Below are 24,854 nucleotides of genomic sequence, written 5' to 3' on the forward strand. Positions count from 1 at the left end.
AGTTAGTGGTCTTACATGGTGGAACATGGAAGACAAGGTGGAAGAAGTTAAAGTATATGTGAAGAATATGATGAACAAAGTGACTTAGTAGAAGAAATAGAGAGATATGTAGCATTATGAGAATGAATGTGGAAGAGTGGATAGTTTTAGATGGTTATTGAATAGTTATTGCTGGAAGTTTTTTTCCTTATAAATAGCCATTGATGGCTACATTTACATGACCCAGAACCAGAACCAGATTTAGAAACCAGTCTATTTTACTTTACTTTTTTAGTTCTTTATTTTCCCAAACCTTTACTTTCCAGTTCTTTACTTTCCCGCACTACAATTTCAATTTCTTAGGAGTAGCTCTAAGTTAGCCTACTCGTTACTGTAATCCCCTTCGAGGCTGTGGAAGTGTGAAGGTACTATTGTAAATATTTGTTTACTTAATGAAATTTAAATTTTGATACTGTTCTATCCCTCATTCTTTTACTTTTGATTAATTCTTCTGAATTTTCTCCTAAAACAAGCCACCACTAAAGGTCCTTTTTATTAAGGCTAAAAGAAATTCGAAACAATTGTCTGATTAATTGGTTGGCATTTACTATTTCTATAAGGACTTATTGATTCTTGCTAGCACACTCGAATTACATTTTTAACCTTTGAAAGTCAAAAAGCCAATTTTCGGCACGCCCAGTGGGATTATCATTAAAATTGCTAGACAAAGACGACAAGGAGAAAATGATTGCCTTGAAAAAGGCATAGAAGAAGAAATGACAAACGAATTGGATTTTTCCATTCAAATTTATCAATATGAAATATATTGGCATGAAAGAAAATTTTGAATTTTCAAGAAGAGATCCATTTTCTTGACGAAGAAAATTTTGAAGTTGTTACTTCATTATCATATTATTTGGTAGAAGAAAAAAATACACCATTTGATTGGAGTAATTCATCAACTTGATATAGAAATTTGCTAATGGAGACATGAATTATCAATCCTTCTTGTCAAGTCTTTAATGACTGAATTTTGTAGGGTTTTACAAAATGTTTTCAAGTTTTTTATGCCTGAAATTGGTGAAAAAATAACTTCATCAATGGCTCGGAGAGTCCAAGAGTCCATTTTAAAAAAGTCAAATTATAAAATTAAGATAATGAAAGAGCATGTTCTTGAGTCAAACACGGCTAAGAATGATGTTCCTGTTGGAACAATCTTCTGTGTAAAATAAATAAGTTGAAACCAAATCAAACAAATAAAATAAATTACTTACAGAATTTATTTACCGAACCGAATAAATAATTACAAGATTAAGTCAAGTGTGTGACACTCTGTCCTTAAGAGAGATTTGCCCCGCTACAGTGCTTACGGATAAAAGGCGTCTATCTCCCAAGATACAATGATCTTCACAAATTGTAGTAGCACTCCAAACAATTTGTTCGGCGAACCAACCCTGTGTTCTATATTCTTAGAAATTTTCCTAAAATAATATGCAGGATATATATGCAAAAGAGCACAAAGAAAAGAAAGAAAAGGATTTTTTCGATTGAGAAAGCTACTGGAAAAGTCCTCTATTTATAGGTAAAATGGTGACCGAACAGATCTGTCCGAACAGATGCAGTTTTGAGCCGAACATGTATGACATTTGAATGAACAGATACAATTCAAATTTGAACAGATCTGCAACAGTTTGAATCTGTATAATTGTTGGCAGTTTTAAACCTGTTAGAAGACAATTTATCTGTTGGGAATTTCGGACTGGAAGAGGCACAATTACGGACAAAAAATTTGAATTAATTTCCTACAAGAATTTTGTCTAAAAAATTAAAGTTAGAATAGACCCGATCCACAACTACGCGTAGACGAATGGGTGGCGGCGGCGACAGTGCGCGTGTGGTGGTTTGGGCTAAGGTTCACATTGTCTATAACCCCTCACTTCTACAAAGTTGGGGTGCCCCTTGGGGCCTAACCCAAGTGTTGCCACTTAGAACTTATATACACACATAAGTTCTCTTAAGTTTCCAATGTGGGACAAGCCTTACAAGGAAACCCACATTTTATTCTTTAATTGTTTATTCCACGAACCCGAAAACAACGTTAACTTCCCATTCACTCATAAATGGTTTTCATGAATCGTCTTCACCGTGTGACTTGCCATGCAGCAAGGAACACGTCATCTCTTTGGACCCACCTTAAAAGACGTATGGGCCCCATTCAAATTTGGGCTCAAAGTTAGCCTAAAATAAGCCTATAAAACTATATTTTCCAACAGTTCCATATATGGCTCAGGGGGTTCATACATTCATTTGTAGAGAGCCAAGTCATGAAAAGCTTGTTAGGGAGCATGTTTTTAAACCAAGTTTGGTTAAAAATGATGAGCAACCCACGGTTAGTGGATTTAAAATTTTTGATGATGAGAAAAATCTCAAAATATTTGAATTTTCAAAACCACCACATGCCATTATCTTCGTTGTTCAAAATCCATTTTAGATTTGTAGTTCACATCAAAATTTAATTTTGATGAAATGGTTAACAAAATATCAAAGTCTAGAAAATATATTCGTTGCTTTTTTTCCTACTTAATGAAAATATATTTAAATTCTGACACTGTCTTCTCCCTCATTCTTTTACTTTTTGATTAATTCTTCTGAATTTTCTCCTAAAACAAGTCACCATTAAAAATCCTCTTCATTGAGGCTAAAAGAATTTCGAAGCAATTGTCTAATTAATTGGTTGGTATTTACTATTTCTGTAAGGACTTGTTGATTCTTGTTGGCACGCTCTAATTATATTTTTAACCTTTGAAATCCAAAAAAGCCAACATATATACACGAAAATCCTATAAAATAAACAATTCGAATTATTAAAGTAGAATCTGAGCCCACGGACCCGAATAACACCTTTCGATCCAAATCTTGAACTTGGAAAAACCCAACCTTTTTAATATCCACCATTACACTATCTTCAACCCTATACCAATTTTTCATCAAATTTTATTCTAAACTGAGTAAAAAATTTGATTTGATATGAATCACTTAAATTTTTTCATCAAATTTTCATTATATTTTTTTTATTATTTAAATTTCCGTCTTATCCCAAGTTTTCGTTTTCATTTGATGAAAAAAATTCATTTCCAATGTTTCATCTTTTTAAATTTTTATTAAATTTAAATTTAATGAGTTCTTAATGTGATTTTAAAAAAATGACTCTTTCTTAATTTGGTAAAAGAATTAAAAATAATTTTGAAACACTTTTATCAAATTTAAATTAAAAAAAGGGTAAAAGATCAGTGGCTCTATTTGTTTTCAGAGATAGAATGGAGAAAATTCATAGTGAAGGAATTAGTAGTAAGGGGATTGATAGTGAGGGAATTAAGTAAAATTGTATTTGTTTTGATGATAGTTGTTGGTGTAGAGATTGTTAAATTATTTTTATATGAAATAATAAAACAAATAAAAAAAATACAAAACATTAAATATTAATGTTCAAAAAAAAAAAAAAGCCCAACATGTAAAAAATAAAAAAATAGAAAAAAATAAAACAAATAAAACAATGATTTTTACTTAACAAAAAATACAAAAATTAAACATTAATGTTAAAAAAAAATGTGCAACATGTAGGGGTGCAACTCGGGCGGGTTTGGTCGGGTTAGGAGGTTGTTCAAGCCCAGCCTAGGCCTGCCCGAGCCTGAATTGTAACCCGAGGTTGCCTGCCCAAACCTGACCCGAGTTAAACCCGATTTTTTCGAGTTGCTCGAATTGTATTTTTTTTTTTTTTGCAGCTACATTATTAAATTATCAAAATTTGACTTTACTTACATTTATATATATATATATATATATATAGAAAATCATTAATATCATCAAAACAAATAATTTATATAATGTAAGAGAGATGTCGTTATAGTAGTCTTTACAATTTATGAGTGAAAATAATAATAAAAAAGAGAGTAAGATTTTATGTTAATTGTATATATAATATACATTCAATATGATTTAATAATCTAAATTACTTTAATATCATGTAATGACTAATAATTTATATATCTATGTATAATTCGGGCTTTGGGTTACTCAGGTTGTTTGATATTTTTGCCCAAGCCTGTACCGAAAAAAAAAATGCCCAACATGTAAAAAATAAAAAATAAAAAAACAAATAAAACAATGATTTTTACTTAACAAAAAATACAAAAAATTAAACATTAATGTTAAAAAAAAAATGCACAACATGTTGGGGTGCAACTCGGGCGGGTTTGGTCGGGTTGGGAGGTTGTTTAAGCCCAACCCAGGCCTGCCTAAGCCCAAATTGTAATCCGAGGTTGCCTGTCCAAACCCGACCCGAGTTAAACCCGAATTTCCCGAGTTGCTCGAATTGGCCGAATTGTATTTTTTTTTTTTGCAACTACATTATTAAATTTTTAAAATTTGACTCTACTTACATATATATACATATATATAGAAAATCATTAATATCATTGAAACAAATAAATTATATAATGTAAGAGAGATGTCGTTATAGTAGTCTTTACAATTTATGAGTGAAAATAATAATAAAAAAAAGAATAAGATTTTATGTTATTTGTATATATAATATACATTCAATATGATTTAATAATCTAAATTACTTTAATATCATGTAATGGCTAATAATTTATATATATATATTTAATATTTTTATATATCTATGTATAATTCGGGCTTTAGATTGCTTGGGTTATTTGATATCTTTGCCCAAGCATGTACCAAATTTGAAAATATCTTGTCCAAACCCTAAAAAAATTCAGGCTGGGTTCAGGTTGCTCGGGTTGAGTCTGTCCAAGTTGCACCCCTACCAACATGTAGGGATGGCAACTTGTGTTTTTGTTTTGGAGGATAGGGAATGGCTTGTTGGCCACCCCCACACCTCACCGACCATGGCTTGAGGCCACCGGCCATTGTTTTGATGCCATCGGCCATATATTTAGCCGGTCGGCACTATTGATGGTCGGCCGGCCATTATTTTTGCCAATTTGTCATTTTTGGCTGGCCGATCACTGTGCATCCGTTTTTGCAGATATTTTTATGCCAGCTGTGCTAGCTGGCATACACTTTACACCCCCTCCATACACGTGTATGGAGGGATTTCACTCTTGCTTAGCTTGTCTTGTAAGCTTTGCAAGAGTGATCCTCTATAACAGGAGGGCTTCTCTTTCCTCCTCAGGGGTTAGAGGGTTAAGTTCCAGAGGTCTGCATTAGGGTTAGCCATAGTGTATCTATTCTATCTCTATATCTCCCTCTCTTTGTGTATAAGTGTGTGTTTGTCCTTACTTTTATGCACAAACACCTAGTTTTACACCTTACCTTGGTTGCTGAGGAGCCATTAGGTTGTTCTTGAAGTTTTGAGCTGGTTTTGAGCTAAGGAAAGCAGCTGGAGTGCTGTTCTTGAAGGGGTCTACAAGGGTAAGAACTTTACCTTTAAATACCCCATTTTTGCATAGTCTTTTTGCCTACCTTGCATCTGTTTTTGAGCTTAGTGTATAACATATAAAAGTCTTGTTTTTACTTGCTTAAAATAGTTGATTAAGGTTGCTTTGAGCTTTGGAGTTGTTTGACCCCTCTTAGGCCTTGTTTGGCCCCCATTTTGTGCTATTTTGGTGAGCTCCGGGACCATCTTGTTTGGGCCTCCTCACCACTGAAATCTTGAGGGATTTTAGTGGTGGGGATGGTGCTTTAAGGTCCTAAGAAGGAGAGGGCCATCCCCTCTCCTTGTTGCCTTCAAAAATGGCCATTTTAGCCTCATGTGTGAGCATCTTGTTTAAGTGCATGTTGGCCTGTCTTAAGTGTTATTTGTGCTTATTTCCATGATTTAGCACTGTTTTTAATTGGTTTAGACACACCATGCTTTCCTTGTATACTTGTCTTGTAATGCCATGAATTGCCTTAACATGTGCGTAGCATTTAGACCACTAAGCTTACTTGTTTTGGCTTAGCTTTGTGAAGCTTTTATTCATGTTTTAGTATGCCTAAGGTCTATTTTTGGTTGCTCGGATCATCCATGCTTTGTTTTGTATAGCTACCATGTAATCCCCCTTTTGAGCCTTGAGTGTTGACCCCTCTAGCATGCTTTACTTGCTTTGTTTCAGTGGTTTGGAACCACTTACCATGTCATTTCAGTCCTCATGGTATGCTTATATGCTTGCATTTGATGCCCCTTTAATGCTTTGAAAGGCTTGTGTCTTATGCTCCATGTTTGGACCTTTGTGCATGCTTCCATGTTTAGACCATTTAGATGCCATCTAGATGCGTCTTTGGTCTTGTTTAGACCTGCATTGGACCTGTTTTAGGCCCTCATGGCCCTTTGGGGCTTGCTTTATATAGCTTTGGTTTAACCCCCCTTGGCTTGTCTTGAGTTTTAGGCATTGTTGCATGCTTGGCTTGTCTTATTTACTTGGTTTGGCACCTCTTATAACATGATTTCAGAGCTTATTATGCATGCCATTTGTCCATGATTATCCCCTTTTAAGTGTGCTTAAAGGTTGCTTCTTTGATGCTTAAGTGTTGGTCCATTTGCATGCATGTTTGTATGTATATTTGCACCTCATTTCCGTAGCATTTGGCCACTGTTTTGGGTTTGTTTGAGAGTTTCCCAAATTGGTATAAGTCCATTATTTGCATGTTGTTGCATACTTGGACTATCGCGTGTGTTGCATGCTTGAATCATGTTGCATTTGGCATGCAATCTCCCTTGATTAAGTTGTTTAACATGTTGCATGCCTTACATGCTTGCTTGTTTAGATTACATCTTGCATGATTGGTCATTAGCACAGTGGTCCATGCCTTGCATGCTTATTTGCATAGGTTGTGTACCTAGCATACATTGTTTGCTTGCACGCTCTTATTGCACATTTAGCTAGCATACTTAGGTTGCATTGCATTGCGCATGCATGCTTTACCTCTTGAATTGAGTATGATAGAGGTTGAGCTTTATGTGTTATTTGGTTTGCATGTCATTTGAAATCAAAATGCACACTTGGTTTCTTGGGCCATCATGCATTGAAATGCGCGATTGGTGGCCCGAGAATCGAGTACCATCCTCCTTTGAGTCATAAACATGATAAGGGGTGTATTGGTGCACACATTTGCTTGAAATGCATTGCCATGCCTTGTTTTGCCCTCTGCTGCTGTCAAAACAGGTTCTGCAAGAAGCTTTGGCCGGTCGACTACATTAAGTGCCGATCGACCAATTATGGATGGCTGATAGCTTCATAGATGGTTGATGACCACTTCTCTTTGGCCGGTGACCATTCCTCATGGCCGGTATCATTCCCTAGTGTTCATGAGGTGTACCTTTGGAATTGTGCCATTTTCAGAGGAGTAGAGTAGGGAAAACAGAGGCAGCTTGCGCATGGCATTGGATTTCCGGGCGAAGCCAATCCAAGCACGTGTGCATCCTTCTTCCCGAGGCCTTTTAATGTTTTCCTTAGCCTAATTGATTTGTTAATTAATTAGATGGTCTGTAAATTATTTAATTAGCTTGTAGGTTAATTAAAGTGTATTATTCTTTTGGTCCCTCCGAGGGAGGGCGAATTTGTAATAAGTGTGGGTGCATGTGTGCATGTCTTCCAACCCCCACTTCTTTCTCCATTTTTACTTACCTGCTTTGATGGTTAGTATTAGGGCATGTTTAATTTAGCATCCTTATGCTATGCATGCGTGCCTCCATTCATTCATATTGCATGCACCGGGCTCGGCGCATCATACTAACTGCATAGTATTTCAAATATAACTTGAATATGTGTTACTTGTTGCATTCCACATGCCACTCTTAGATTAGCCGATCCTATTCTAGATTGCATTTTGTATGCGATGCATTAGCCGTTTAACATGGACTTGGATCATACATTTGATTACTAACATGTTCATTGTTTTGGCTTAGAGTACACTGTAAGTGTTTTATGCTTTAGCATCTCGCATGAGTGTGAATGTTAAACATGATAGCATGCTTACCATGTGGCTATATGCTTATGTGATATAAACTGCTTAAATGCCTGTGGGTGAAGGTTGGATTGTTTGAGTTGGAACAACTCGTCGAAATCCATGTTTTTGCTTACTTGCGAGTAGCAAATTTCAAACCGATTTCTGAACAAACGGATATGTGATGCTGTATCCCAATTCAGGTGACTCAGTCTATATTTGTCATGCTATGCGCATCACATAGTAAATCTAGGCTAATAACCGGTATAAGAACGCATAACGTTTTCAAAACTAGATATCATGGTTAGTAGAGGCCGATCTTCGGATCGGGCGAGAGGGGGTGCTCATAGCTGACATTCCCCAATCGTACCCAAGTTCCCGAGCCGAGGCAACTTTGGTGATGACGGACACGTGGCCTTAGGCAAACGAGTCAGGGTTTCCTAAATTCTCCCAAAATAAAATATTTAGGTGGCGACTCTGTAGCTGGCAAAGCAGTCCATGTTTGGCACTTCTTTACAAAAAATCTATTTTTCAAAAACGATTTGCCAGACTTGGACTCTTTGATGATTCATCGGTCTTGCATTGCACTTTGTGAGATTAGATACAAGATTGTCACATTGAGTCCAAACTGTAGTGAGCCCAAATGAACAAAACGGGATTCCCTCCCAGGACGTTCGGGGACGTCTACAGTTTCTAGCTACTCTGCTGGGGAGTTAGAGAACTTGACTCGAACTCGTGATATCTTATTTTGACTGCACTTATGTGTTTTTTTGCATTGCATGTGCATTGGTGCGCCTAGGACACCGTGTTTGCCGTCTGTAATTCCTGAGCGGTTAGCCTGAGGCTGTGTGCCATAAGGTTGACCGGTTACGGGCTCTGCCAGTATGGAACACAAACTCCGGTTTTACCGGGGCACCCTTTTGACCATTCGACCTAGTGTATATTCGGAATCCGTAGTGACCATTCCAAACTAGGACAGGTTGCTTACCCGATGTTAGGTTGTTTGAAACTGCTGCGTGCGTAGTGAAACCCTAGCTCCTAACAAAATAGGACAGGGAAACCCTACCCCAACATAGGGGTGTTTTGGCTCTCATTTACTTGCTATGTGCTTTTAGAGTGTATCTCTACAGGGAATGCGCATGTCAGTTTGCAAGTTCGAATACCAGGCCCGCGGGCACCAGTATCGGTATTCTGAGAATCAGTTTTATCCGTGGGTATCAGACTCAGTTTTGGGGCGGTGATTTTAGGGAACAATGATCAGTAGTAGAGTACAGTTATTCAGCTATGCTTGTGTCTATTCTGATTGGGCTAAAACGCTGCATGTTTTCTCTTTCAGTTCAGAGAGTTAGTTCAGAATAGCCAGTGTTCTCCTTTGCTGAGGCAAGACAGATATATGATCCGTCAGTCACCGTTCAAGTTCAGTGGACTTATGATGACCCAAATTTCAGAGGAAATTATGGTTATGGTAACCGCATTAGACCAAGGAATCATTTTGCTGGATGAGACCAATGTCGACGTACCGCATCCACCTAGGTCGCCTGTTGCGCACCCGATCTAGACGCCCCAGTTGTTTCAAGCTCGTGAGCCCACCACGTTTGAATTGATGGGAATGATCGGCGACCTCCAGAGATTTGTCGCCTATCTGGCCTATGGAATGTCGGCTCCGCCACCAAATGCACCATATGCCGGGAGTTTCATACTACAAGAACCCCCGCTACCAGGACGAATTGTGATCGAGCTCAGCCAGCCTGAGGTTGTCCCAAGCTATGGCAATGACATGTCAACAACAACCGGGTTCTGCTCTAATATAGCAACCCAAACCCTCGATCAGGCTGAGGCTAGAGGTATGAACAAAGTGGGAACAGATGCTGATCCCGTTGAACAATTGTTGTGGGCAGTCGAGGCTTTGAAAGCCGGGGGGATGAATAAGCAGCAAGTATTCGCAGTCATGACAAAAGCCGTGGATGATGCTTTCCTCACTCCAGCCGAGGGCAGTTCAAGCCAAGCGAAAAATTGGGATAGGCCCCGTCATGCCAGAACAGTTCCTTCCGTTCCCAACCCTACACCAGCAAAAGATCAGAAAGCCAAGGCAGTGCCTGCCGACCCTTTCGCTAGTGCGTCTAGCAAGAACTCTCAGACTTCGAAGTACTTGCCTCGAGGGCGCAGAGTCTTTCACGAATTCTACATGCCTTTGTCTAGGGCATTTCAAATTTTGGCTAAAAAGGGGCATCTTAAACCCCTCGAACCTTGACCTCTCCCGAAGAATCTCCCTCTTACACATGATGTTGCCTTGTACTGCGCATACCACCAGCAAATCGGTCATAGCACCGACAGTTGTTTCCGCCTTCGTCACGAAGTGCAAGATTTGATCGACAATGAGGTCATCCTCCCACCTACCTCAGCAAAGTCTGTCACCACTGAGTTGTTGGACTTTGAGGATACTGCAAGTATGTGATCAGGGGTTGGACCACCTGCGGGCGGTGCTCGGTGTATTTCAGATGTGGCGTTTGGCACGCACTGTCGGGAGCATTTGTGAATGCAGTTTTGTAATTTCTGGCTTAGGTGTTGAGTCATTCTTTTTGCTTAAGAGTCTGTCTTGTTGTGTCGAGTCAGTCGCACTATATAGAAATCAGGTGATTCCAGGGTTGTTGTCTCGGATATCATTGTTTTGTTTTATAATTATCCGTTTGCTTTCTTTTGAGTCTGTCTCTGCTGTGGAGCTAGTTGCAACCAGGAAATCTGAATGAAACGGCTGAGGCTATCATGTTTCCGTGCTTATTGCTACTTTGAGCTAGTTGTGCCAGAGCATTTGAATGAAATGGCGGAGCATCTCACTTACTCTTCTGTACCTCGAATTCATTACATTGACCTAAGTTTTTCAAAACTTTTTGAACACTGTGGTGATGAAAACAAAGAGGAAGGAATTCCTCAGGTTTTGCAAAACTTTGATCAAACTGAGAGAAAGAGAGGCATGCTAAGCCCTTAATGATTGAAATCATGTTTGTTAACGTGAGTACTGAGAAGGACCCTGGCTTGATCCAGATTGGTTCCGCACTATCTTCAGCACGAGTGATTTGTCGCTTTCTTAAAAACTTTCAAAAATAAAATGTTTTGCGCAGTCCTGCGAAGACCTGTGTGGAATCGCTCTTGAGATTGTGCAGCTTAGGATCGCTCTCAGCCTTGAGACTTGAGCCCTTGCTTTCAAACCTTGGACCTTGGGTTCAGATTGTTCAATGATCAACTACAATGCAAGGCCTGTCTGGCCGGATTTGAAGCAGCCCTCGAACAAGAGGCACCAAAGTCAGATCAAGAAGATCAGACCTCATCAGAAGAAGCTTGCGAAGCTAGAACAGAAGCACCCTCCGAACTAGGGGCAAAAATGTTCGATGTGCTCGAAGAGTCGAAGATGGATCTTTCTGTAAATCAATACAATAGCCACTCTTCTAAATACGGATGGCTTCAAAACCCTAAAACCATTTGGCATGAACTTGTTACACTTTTACCCTTTGAGAGGCTCGTTAGGCTGAAAACCCGGAAGGGGGACCCAGGCAAAAGTTAGAGCAAGAGAAAAATACAAAACAGAAGGAAAAGAAAAGAAAAAAAAAATGCAAAAGAAAAGAGAAGAGAAAAGAAGAAAAAAAAAGAAAAAAGGAATGAAAAGATACAAAAAAAGAGAAGAATTGAAAAGAAAAAGAAAAACAAAGCTCCCAAGGTTGAAAACCCAGAAGGGCAGCCTTGGCAAAAGTTAGAGCGTAGAAGGTGAGGGTCAATACACGAGTGAACCCAAACCGGAACTACGTAAGGCTTGATTCCCATGTTTGGGATACGTAGGCAACTTCATCCTGAAGTCCAGCCCCATACACCTTCAAAGTGACTGTGTCCATATATTGGTTTTGACTATCTTCGTTTTCTTTGTATCCAAGAGTTCGGTTGCGATCATCACTAATGAAGACTGACTACAGTATGCTGCGGCATTATCCAAACCAGGGACAACTTCCTGTTGCCGTGCTGTGCCCTTTGAGACAAGGGGCAATTTTTCATTGCCTCCGATCTGAGGTTGTGCATCTCGAGAGTAGGTTCCGTGCTCGTTGAGCAGTGGCCCTTTGCAAAAAATGATTTTTGAGAATTTTTACTGAGGTTGATTAATTTTTGCGAAAATTATTCTATCTTTTCCAAAACTGGACCATTTGTTGGACCCAAAAAAAAAAAAATTTCAGTGCTCATAGCCTGACTTGCATAATTTTAAATTAAAAATCGAACAAGTATGTTAATCTAACTCTCATTTTGGTTAAAATTGTTTTAGTAGAAAACCAAAACAAAAAAAATGGTCAAAATGATGAACTAAGGGCAAAGTTGAGTCAGGTTTCCTGTCTTTCTCACATCGCCAACATACTTGCCAAAAAGGGCACAGCTGAAGCTGTCATTAAAGGATTGAAAGCTCTCTCAACCTCCGAACAACGAGGTATCGAGCCAAGTGCGATGCGCGGACCGGAATGGATCAAGATACTCCACTCCCTTATCAGGAACATCGACTAAATGTCACCGGAGGAAATAGCTGGGAGCTAACAGTGTTGGGCATGAACCCACAACCTCTTGTTTATTCACCGACCATACCTGGGAAGGGATGAAAAATGAGAGATTGAAGAACAGAGAGATGTGCGATGAGAGAAAAAGTAAGAAAAGGGTTTTGAGAGAAAAAAATCGAGCCTGAGGCCCGAGTGATGTGAGAATCACAGATAAGAAGGGTGGGAAATAATACTCGAAGAAACTGGCTCCTCGTGATCTGAGGTCTCTCGCCTTTGTAACACGTCTATGTCTTGTGTCTTTTGTTTTGTTTACCTCAACTCTTGTTTTGAGTCGGTTCTGGGCGTGTCTCGTTATGTTTAGGTTGTTTACCTTTTGTTTTTCGTTATTGAGTCTTTTTCACTATGTTCAGTCGTAGGCTCAATACCCAGTCGAAAACCCTTTTCTCAAATCGTTTTGTACTCAGAATGCTGTGTCATTCTCTACATTTCTGCAAAACAGGTTTGGTTCTTTTGTAACACCGCAGGGGTTTAACCTAGGTCACTTGGAAACAGTGAACATATGGGTTCCGGATTGCATCTGAGTGTGTTTCAGCTTCAGCAGCTTCCACCTTTGTATTCCGTCTTTTCAGATTGGACTGTTTGTTCAGGATCCGTCGTATGCAAATGAACAGAATACTGTGTTATGGGTTATGAGTTCAGAATGAGCAGTGTTCAGAACAAGCAGTGCATTGTATGAGCTGTGTGGATCCGCTGTGTGCAGAATAAACCAAGCACTGTGTTAAGGGCTGTTTGTTCAGAATGAGCAATGGGTTGTACAAGTTGTTTTATCGATAGCTAGTTCGTTACCTGGTTATTGCAATACAAGTGCTTGATTTTCAGACAGGAGATTAATCTCATTTACATTGAGGTGTAATATGATGCAATGCAATGCGAAGTATGAAATTTACAAATGTAACACTTTTTCAGACAAAAAGTTTGTTTCATTTCATCATCTTTTCAAGTACACAGTTTTGGAGAAAATAAAAAAAAAAAAAAAAACCTGCCCGCGGCAGTACAAGGTACTCAAGCTATCAACAAAAAGTAAAGCAAAACAAAAAACAAAAGTAGTAAAAATCTGGATCAGCGTCAAATGGTCTCAGGCCTGAGGGTCTGTCCTCCTCCTCTTCCTGGACGAAGGTCCAGGAGCATCGTCATCAGTACCATCATCTGAGCCCGAGCCATCGCCAGTCTCCTCCTCGGACGACTCTGCCTCCGCCTCCTCCTCGGACTCATCTTCATCATCTGGGACTGGTGCTCGAGAGCTGCTCCCAACATTAGTGCGCCCCGCTTTGGTGCGGGGATGTACTAAGCCACCTCGCCCTCCTCATCGGGTAGGAACAAAAGGCCCAGCTGGAGCACCTCCTACAGCCGACATCTAGAATGGAGGCTGAAAAGCACAAATGGCAAATGCATCAGTATGCTACGCAAAACAGTGTATCAGTACAGAATGCAGTCTGTGAGTACAGTGTATGAATACTGTGAGCAGTGTATCAGTACAAAATACAGTGTATGAGTACAGTGTATGAATGCTGTGAACAGTGTGTCAGTACAAAATGCAGTGACTGAGTGCAGTGTATGAATGCCGTGAGTAATGCTGTGAACAGTCTGTGGGCTACAGTGTATCAGATGCCGTGAGGGCCGTGTATCAAGTGCCATGTTAGTAGCGCGATGCATCAGATTATGCGTGAAACATATTATGCACAGTTCGAGATTGTGGTTGAAAAAGAGCTTACCGGGATACCATAAATGGCCAGCAGGTCGAAGCTCCGCTGTAGCATTCCCATCATGGAGGCGTTCAACTCTAGGGATTGGCGAGTATACTCGGAGGAAGCCTGCAAAAGTGTGCATCAGTATTCTGCGGAATATCAAACGGAATGAAATGAAATGACTGTACAAAATGCAGTAGTACATAGCGGAGGCAAGTCGTAGAAACCGAATAGCTCATGATCAGCCGGAGGGGGAGCAAAGGGGATCTGATACATCTCCCCACTCTACCCTCTGCATGTCATCGTCGTGGGCAGTGCTGGCCAACTAGCCCACTGTCCTCTCCGAGCCCTACTCCTGCCACGGACCCCAGCCATCCTCGGCGCTCCCGCTCCTGCTCCTGCTCCTGCCCTAGCCGTCGGCGCCCCTAGTCTCTCTCTCTCAGCTCGACGGCCACTACTCAAAGGCCGCATGATATAGGTCTGGACGTACTCTGTGTAGTCGCCCTTGCCCTGAAGCCCTCAGTATCCCAGCCGATCATGTAATCGGCCATCTCCTCCAGGGTGTACCTCTCTGTGTCCCTCATATGGACAGGGGGCGGACCTGGAACTATCTGCTCTGGTAAACCCAGGGTCTGGCACAGGAAGCGCTCGCCTAGGTACCAAGCCCGACAGACCGGGCCCTCCAGCAAAATCCTTAATCGGGCAGTCTCCTCAACACCGGCAAACCGCTCCCGAACCGCAGCTAGCAATGGAGCCCAGGGCTGTCAGCTGATCTGAAAGTGATATGCAGTCAGTTATCTACTGTTATTGAAAATACAGTGCAAAGCGAAGCTTGAAATAAACTCTAAAGTTGAACATACCTTTGCGGCGGTGATGGTGTCGAAATAGCGGCGAAAGAATATGAACGACTCCCAAGGTCTCCGCACGTATCTCACATCAAAGCGGCGGGAGAAAGGAACGCCGAGAGGGGTCTCCTTGTCGGGTACTGGGGCAAACCTCGAGAAGTAGGTGTAGACCCACAACTACAGAGCAAATACCAGTGTGCTTATCAGATAAAGCAGAATGCAGAATAAAGCAGAAATGGCAGAACCGTGTATTGTGCAGTGTATTGTGCAGAGTGTACAGTGTGCGCAGTATACAGTCAGTGTAAAGCATTGCATGTTTGCAATGTGTGCAGTGTACAGTTAGTTGGCAGCAAATTGTGCAGTATGTGAAGTATTATGCAGTATACAATCAGTGTAAAGTAGATTATATGTGTGCCATGTGTGTAGTATATGAAGTGTGATGCGCAGTGTGTGCGGTGTATAGAGTACAGATAATGTAGAGCAAAAATGTAAAACAGAGAAAGAAGATGTACCTCCCAAGCCCGCTAGTAGCCTCCGAGCAACTGTCCGCTGAGGCGAGAGGATGAACTCATGTATCCATAGAGTGTGGCCAAGGCTGCCCCACCCCAGTCGTAGCGTAGGATCTGTGTGACGTCCACCAAAGTGCTTAGTAGACAGAGAAGCATGGTGTTTGCCCGGTCGGCGAAGAGGGTCGTCCCTAGCAAGAACATGAGGAAGCCGCGTGCATACCGCTCCGCCTCCTCCTGAGCCATTAGTGCCTCCTCAGCTAAAGCTGGCTGAATCCGGAAGTGGTCCTCGAACCACGAGTATCTGACGATGCTTGGACGAGCAAGAGGTGATAGGTCGCCAAGCAAGTAATTCTGAGCGGTCTCCCACTCGTCCATGTCTGTGTCAAAAGGGATCGGATCACCCCCTACCCCGATGCCAGTGAGCATCGAGATGTCATAGGGAGTCATCGTCATGTCTCCCGTGGCAGAGAAGTGAAAGGAGTCAGTGGTGTCCCACCACCTCTCCACCAGAGCGGCAAGAAGAGGCCTGCTCGCGGTGAGGCGTGAGAGTCCCCTACAGAAGGCGCCGAAACCAGCCTGGTCGACAATGTAACGGACTGCGTCCGGTAGCTCCATATACCAATCTCGGGCGGCGACGTTCCCATACCCCCGGAAGGCATGAGAATCCCCCTGTATTCAAAAGCAAACAGTTGCGAAGCAATATTCAATGTACAGTTTTGAAGAGCATTCAGAATTGGTAACAACGCAGCGTGTGTGCACGTGTTCAGATTCAAACAGACATCGGGTGTCGGTGTGCTCGCAGTGAACTATAGCATATGATGTGTCAGTGTGTTTGAGTGGTTCAGTATAGATATGTGTGTGTGCACGTGTTCAGATTCAAACAGACATTGGGTGCCGGTGTGCTCATAGTGAACTACAGTGTATGATGTGTCGGGGTGATTGAGTGGTTCAGGGCAAATACGGTGTGTGTGCACATGTTCCAATTCAAACAGATACCGAATACAGGTGTGTTCACAGTCAACTACAACATATAGTATATCGGTGTATCCGGATCAAACAGTTAAAGGCAGAATCGACTATGGCAATTAGGTATTCTACTTTGCAGAAAATGAAACGGGAAGAGTATACCTCGAAAGCGCCGTATGAAAGGTGCTTCTCTGGCTCATGTAGAAGCAGCTCTGATGGCACCTTCCTGTCAAAACTCCTGAACTGGTGAAGTCCGTCAGGAGACAGCACATGAATCGCCGGTCTGTATGCCGCCGGATCAAACGGCCGGATGTGAAACGGCAAGAGCTCGGCCTCTAGGTCCATATCTATCTCCGAGGGAGCCCCACCGCTTGGAAGATCATCTGCCATCTCAGAGAGAGTGTGAAAGTGGCCGGGAATGTGAAAATCGGGCGAAAATATGAAAAGTCAACTAAAAAGTCAACCCCGAGAGGGTAAAAAATAACCGAAAAGGTCGGGGTGCGGAAAGGCACAGAGATCGAGAAAAACTCGAGGGAAACAAGCCCCGAGTGGTGAAAATCGAGAAAAAGTGACCGAAACGAAGATTCGTTCGGTTCAAAACGTGCGAAACGATGAGGTATCCGCGAATCGAACGTCGAAATGGGCTCTAAAACCAAGGAAAACAGAGAATAGAAGGAAGAAAAAGGACCTAGAGGAAGAGGGGAAGAGATTTCGAGCAAGGAGGAAGTGAAGAAATAGGGCTAGAGGCCCTATTTTAAAAGACCCGTGCCGAAATGTCCAAATTGCCCCGATTTAGGCAGATTTGGCCGATCGGCCATACTGTTGGCCGGTCGACCAAATATTTGGCCGATGGATTTGTTTTGAGGCCGATGGATGGTCAGTGACCTCCCCTGATGGCCGGTGAACCTCCTACACCTTTGATTGGGTCTTTGATGTGGTCTGGGGCCTCCATTGCTCAACACAGTGCAAGAGAGTGCATTTCTGAAGCTCAATCGAACTCCGTTTTGACTCCGGACCGTGTTTTCTGTGCGTAGCACTCGAATATGTGCGCGGCGTATCCTTTTTGTATCCTTTTGTCTCCTGAGAGATTTGAAAGTTGCCCCACGTGCATACGTTGCAACGCTTTGTCGTAAACGCACATTGAGTTATACGTCATTCCACTCGCATTGTCATGCGCATGCCATACTTGCATTAGTATGCATCTTCTTTATGTCGCATTGTCATGCGCACTTCACATGCATTGTCATGCATTTCGAGCGACTCATGTCGTCACACATTCAAGTTCACATGCATTGTCATGCATTTCAAGAGACGCGCGTTGTTGCGCATTCAAGGTCATGTGCATTGTCATGCCTTTCAAAAGACACGAGTCATCGTGTATTCAAAAAATAAATACATGCATCATCATGCACTTTTCATGCATTTTCAAAAAAACAAAACAAAAAAAACTTTGCATTATCATGCATTCATTGTATATAGTGCATATGTCATGCATTTCACTGTAAATAGTGCGTATGTCATGCATTACAAATAGTGCATATGTCATGCATCTCACTGTAAATATTGCATTTACATACATTCCATTGCATATATTGTATATATTGCATTGTAGCTTGCATGCATTCATTGCATCACCTCCATCTATGGCTTGCGCCTTTCCATATTGAGCTTGGTCTGGTATGTGCCCGTACTCTTCGCGTTGAAGCACGGTTATGATATTATGTGTACGCACCTAGTGTTGTGGGTGACGACACCATTTCCGTGTCAAACGTGGTTTGTATGTGTACATGCCTTTCCTAGGCAAAACAAGGTTTGGCCGTAGGCCTTATCCACTGTAAATATTATATTTACATCCATTGCATATTGTATATATTGCATTGTAGCTTGTATGCATTCCCTGCATCACCCCCACCTATGGCTTACGCCTTTCCAGGTTGAGCTTAGCCTGGCATGTGCCCATATTTTGCACGTCGAAGTACAGTTATGATATTATGTGTACGCGCCTATTCCACTGCTGGTATTGTGGTTTGAGGGTGACAGCACCGTTTCTGTGTTAGACGCGGGTTGTATGTATCCATGCCTTTCCTAGGCAAGACACGGTTTGGCCGCAGGCCTTATCCACTGCATCCATTGCATTTTAGCTTGTAAATATTGCATTGTGCATAGCTTGCATTGTCAAGCATCTTTCCTTACATGCATTGTAATGCATTCTTCCTTACTTTGCATATGTCATGCATTCATTGTAAATAATGCATATGTCATGCATTCATTGTATATTGCTTGCATTGCCATGCATGCATTGTATTGCACATAGTTTAGTATTGCATGCATCATCCATCTATGGCTTACGCCTTTCCATGTTGAGCTTGGTCTGGTATGTGCCCATATTCCACTGCTGGTATTGTGGTTTGAGGGTGACGGCACCGTTTCTGTATTAGACGCGGTTTGTATGTGTCCATGCCTTTCCTAGGCAAGATATGGTTTGGTCGTAGGCCTTATCCATTGTATATATTACATTGTAGTGTAATTTGTTGCGTCCAGCATTTAGGATCACGGTCTTTCCTCAGCAGGTCATTTCCCCACTTATGTCATTCCACCCAATTACTTGTTCTTGTGTCCGTCTACATTGCTCATAGTTTTGCATGTGTACGCGCCTATTCCACTGCTGGTATTGTGGTTTGAGGGTTGCGGCACCTTTTCTATGGTAAATGGACTTTGTATCTCCATCATCCTTATGACATTTGTGTGGTTTTGAACCGCTTATGGTTTGATTATGTTTCAAACGCATTGCATATCATTTGCATTATTTTTACATTGTTTTGTAATTTTACATATCATTTGCATATCATCGCACTGTTTTGTGCACCTTGCTCGCATTTCACATGCATTTCAATTGCGCTATTTTGCACATCGCGCTATCTTGCGCACCTCATTCGCACTTGTTAATGCATTGCGTTGTTACGCAGCTTTCGATTGCATTGTTGTGCATGTTACTAACAATATTGTACCTGTTAAGTTTCTCTCTTTTACAGGCGCGATATTGTATGTACGGTTCATTTGAAGCTGGTGCAACCAGACGAATCGGACACGTATTGTATTCTCCGCGTAAAACGTAGCGAGAATTACATAATTCTCTTACATCCTTTCTGCATTGTAGTGTAGTTGGATTTATGTTAGATTGCTTAAAACTGTTGCATATTATGCTTCGTTACAGCTTTCTTTGCATGATCATGAGTTATGTTCGGCTTCTTGCATTGTCAGTTGCATTTTGCCCCTGCCTTTGGGCGCATATCTTTACTTGTAGCTTGTATGCTTTGTCAAAGTCTTTGGCCTTGTCAAAAATGGGTCGTCTCTGGGCTTTGACATTCACTCCCGTCATTGTTATGACTTTCGAGTTCTGTCAAAGATGGGCAACTGTAGACACCTTATTTTTGACCGTCCTCAAGACTTGGGCGTCATCGTTTGAACACTCGGTGATCATCCATGTTCGTGTTCGTCTTGAGTTCTTGGAGGTCTCGGTCACACGCCTTGCCTCAGGATTGCTCGACTCGACTGTTTTGTGCTTGGTTTTGCACCAAACACTTGTGTTTTTGTTTTGGACGATAGGAAATGGCTTGTTGGCTACCCCCACACCTCACCGGCCATGGCTTGAGGCCACCAGCCATTGTTTTGTTGCCATCGGCCATATATTTGGCCAGTCGGCACTATTGATGGTCGGCCGACCATTGTTTTTGCCAATTTGTCATTTTTGACTGGCCGATCACTGTGCATCTACTTTTGCAGATATTTTTATGCCAGCTATGCTAGCTGGCATACACTTTACACCCCCTCCACACAGTATGGAGGGATTTCACTCTTGCTTAGCTTGTCTTGTAAGCTTTGCAAAAGTGATCGTCTATAAGAGGAGGGCTTCTCCTCCCTCCTCAGGGGTTAGAAGGTTGAGTTCCAGAGGTCTAGATTAGGGTTAGCCATAGTGTATCTATTCTATCTCTATATCTCCCTCTCTTTGTGTATAAGGGTGTGTTTGTCCTTACTTTTGTGCACAAACACCTGATTTTACACCTTACCTTGGTTGCTGAGGAGCCATTAGGTTGTTCTTGAAGTTTTGAGCTGGTTTTGAGCTAAGGAAAGCAGCTGGAGTGCTGTTCTTGAAGGGGTCTACAAGGGTAAGAACTTTACCTTTAAATACCCCATTTTTGCATAGTCTTTTTGCCTACCTTGTATCTTTTTTTGAGCTTAGTGTATAACATATAAAAGTCTTTTTTTTACTTGCTTAAAATAGTTGCTTAAGGTTGCTTTGAGCTTTGGGGTTGTTTGACCCCTCTTCGGCCTTATTTGGCCCCCATTTTGTGCTATTTTGGTGAGCTCCGGGACCATCTTGTTTGGGCCTTCTCACCACTGAAATCTTAAGGGATTTGAGTGGTGGGGATGGTGCTTTAAGGTCCTAAGAAGGAGAGGGCCATCCCCTCTCCTTGTTGCCTTCAAAAATGGCCATTTTAGCCTCATGTGTGAGCATCTTGTTTAAGTGCATGTTGGCCTGTCTTAAGTGTTATTTGTGCTTATTTTGCTATGATTTAGCACTGTTTTTAATTGGTTTAGACACACCATGCTTTCCTTGCATACTTGTCTTGTAATGCCATGAATTGTCTTAACATGTGCGTAGCATTTTGACTACTATGCTTACTTGTTTTGGCTTAGCTTTGTGAAGCTTTTATGCATGTTTTAGTATGCCTAAGGTCTTTTTTTGGTCACTCGGGTCATCCATGCTTTGCTTTGTATAGCTACCATGTAATCCCCCTTTTGAGCCTTGAGTGTTGACCCCTCTAGCATGCTTTACTTGCTTTGTTTCAGTGGTTTGGAACCACTTACCATGTCATTTCAGTCCTCATGGTATGCTTATATGCTTGCATTTGATGCCCCTTTAATGCTTTGAAAGGCTTGTGTCTTATGCTCCATGTTTGGACCTTTGTGCATGCTTCCATGTTTAGACCATTTAGATGCCATCTAGATGCGTCTTTGGTCTTGTTTAGACCTGCATTGGACCTGTTTTAGGCCCTCATGGCCCTTTGGGGCTTGCTTCATATAGCTTTGGTTTAACCCCCTTGGCTTGTCTTGAGTTTTGGGCATTGTTGCATGCTTGGCTTGTCTTGTTTACTTGGTTTGGCACCTCTTATAACATGATTTCAGAGCTTATTATGCATGCCATTTGTCCATGATTATCCCCTTTTAAGTGTGCTTAAAGGTTGCTTCTTTGATGCTTAAGTGTTGGTCCATTTTCATGCATGTTTGTATGTATATTTGCACCTCATTTCCGTAGCATTTGGCCACTGTTTTGGGTTTGTTTGAGAGTTGCCCAAATTGGTATAAGTCCATTGTTTGCATGTTGTTGCATGCTCACCTTGTGTGTTGTTGCATACTTGGACTATCGCGTGTGTTGCATGCTTGAATCATGTTGCATTTGGCGTGCAATCTCCCCTGATTAAGTTTCTTAACATGTTGCATGCCTTACATGCTTGCTTGTTTAGATTACATCTTGCATGATTGGTCATTAGCATAGTGGTCCATGCCTTGCATGCTTATTTGCATAGGTTGTGTACCTAGCATACATTGTTTGCTTGCACGCTCTTATTGTACATTTAGTTAGCATGCTTAGGTTGCATTGCATTGAGCATGCATGCTTTGCCTTTTGAATTGAGTATGATAGAGGTTGAGCTTTATGTGTTTATTTGGTTTGCATGTCATTTGAAATCAAAATGCACACTTGGTTTCTTGGGCCATCACGCATTGAAATGCACGATTGGTGGTCCGAGAATCGAGTACCATCCCCCTTTGAGTCATAAACATGATAAGGGGAGTATTGGTGCACACATTTGCTTAAAATGCATTGCCATGCCTTGTTTTTCCCTCTGCTGCTGTCAAAACAGGTTCTGTAGGAAGCTTTGGCCGGTCGACTACATTAAGTGCCGATCGACCAATTATGGATGACCGATAGCTCCATAGATGGTCGATGACCACTTCCCTTTGGCCGGTGACCATTCCTCATGGCCGGTGTCATTCCCTAGTGTTCATAAGGTGTACCTTGGGAATTGTGCCATTTTCAGAGGAGTAGAGTAAGGAAAACAGAGGCAGCTTGCGCATGGCATTGGATTTCCGGGTGAAGCCAATCCGAGCACGTGTGCATCCCACTTCCCGAGGCCTTTTAATGCTTTCCTTAGCCTAATTGATTTGTTAATTAATTAGATGGTCTATAAATTATTTAATTAGCTTGTAGGTTAATTAAAATGTATTATTCTTTTGGTCCCTCCGAGCGAGGGCGAATTTGTAATAAGTGTGGGTGCGTGTGTGCATGTCTTCCAACCCCCACTTCTTTCTCCCTTTTTACTTACCTGCTGTAAACGTCCCTGAACGTCCCGGGAGGAAATCCCCTCCGTTTTGTTCATTGGGCTCACTACAGTTCAGGACTCAATGTTACGGTCCTGTATCTAATCTCACAGAGTACAACGCAAGACCGATGAATCATCAAAGAGTCCAAATCTGGCAAATTGTTTTTTTGAAAACAGATTTTTTTGAAAGAAGTGCCAAATATGGACTGCTTTGCCAGATACAGAGTCGCCACCTAAATATTTTATTTTTTGGAAATTTAGGAAACCTTGACTCGTTGCCTAAGGTCACGTGTCCGTCATCACCAAAGTTGCCTCGGCTCGGGAACTTGGGTACGATTGGGGAAGGTCACTTCGTGAGCACCCCCGCTCGCCCGATCAAAGATCGGCCTCTACTAACCCTGATTTCTAGTTTTGAAAACATTATGCGTTCTTATTCCGGTTATTAGCCTAGATTTACTATGTGATGCGCACAGCATACAAGTATAGACTGGATCGCCTGAATTGGAACGAAACATCTCATGTTTGTTTTTTAAAGCGGTTTGCTACTCGCAAGTAGGCTAAAATGTGGATTTGCCACCCTCGGGTGGGCTTAGAAAACAAGATGATTTGCCACTATCTAGTGGGCTTAAAACTCACAATTGATGAATTGTTCCAATTCAAATAACCCAACCTTCACCCACAGGTATTCAGGCAGTTATATCACATAAGCAATTAGCCTCATTGTAAGCATGCTATCATGGCAGTCACTTACACACATGCAAGGATGCTAAAGCATAAAACTTACCGAGTACTCTGAGCCAAAACAGAAACTAGTTAGAAATCAATGCATGATCCTAACTATACAGAAATGCCTAATGCAACACATGCAAAATGCAATTAAGATAGGCTCGGCTATTCTGAAGATGGCATATGAAATGTTACAACTAACAAGTATTCAATTTGGAATTTGAAATACAAATGCAATTAGTATGATGCGCCGAGCCCGGTGCATGCAATACAGATGAATGATGCAAACATGCTATCATACTGTATGCTAATTGAAACATGCCCTAATCTAACCATCATAAGCTGGTAAATAAAAAGGAGAAAGACGTGGGGTTAGAAAACATACATCACACACACGCACACTTATTACAATTGTGCCCTCACTCGGAGGGTCCAAATAAATAATACAGTCCGAATGATAAAACAGTCCGAAATGAATAGTACAGTCCGAATAAACACAAAATCCTAATTAATTAACAAATTAATCTAGGAAAGCAAGTAAATTGGCACTCAAATCCATGGACTACCTCAGCTCTGTTCCAAATGATGAATGATGCATGCTTGAGTTGCCTGGCGCGGAAATCCATTGTGATGCGCCGATTCGCCTCTGTTTGAAATTAACGCTAGAATGCTGTGCAAGGCTTTAGAAAGCTGCTGATTTCTGATTTACTGCAACAGAGAGCAACAAAGGGGCATGGCAAAGTATTTCACATATGTATGCATGACTACTCTTCAGGGAGTGTAGTCCTCGATCCTCATGCCACCAATCACGCATATCGACGCATGATGGCCGAGGAGTCGAATTGCATGACTCAATATGAGATGAATGCACATGAAAACACAACAAGACCTAAACTCCATCATGGGTAATCTGGAGTGTCGACGACAGTGAATTGAGACACGTTCCGTCACTCGGAGTACAAAACGTCCCTCGTTTCCCGTGCTTGGGCTAACTCCTATCCCAAACACAATGCAAATGAGATGGCATACACAATGCGACTAACATATAACCTAGCATACGCAATGCTATAAGATGGCATACACAATGCTCGATGTAACGTGGCGTACACAATGCACTAACACGCAACCTAGCATACGCAATGCTATGAATTGAAAAGGCATACACAATGCATAATGGACTTACACAAACATGAGTGGACCTCGGCCACACTTACATCAGTGG

Source organism: Camellia sinensis, chromosome 15 (assembly GCF_055761805.1).
Source record: "Camellia sinensis isolate YWXY chromosome 15, ASM5576180v1, whole genome shotgun sequence".
Taxonomy (NCBI): Eukaryota; Viridiplantae; Streptophyta; class Magnoliopsida; order Ericales; family Theaceae; genus Camellia; species Camellia sinensis.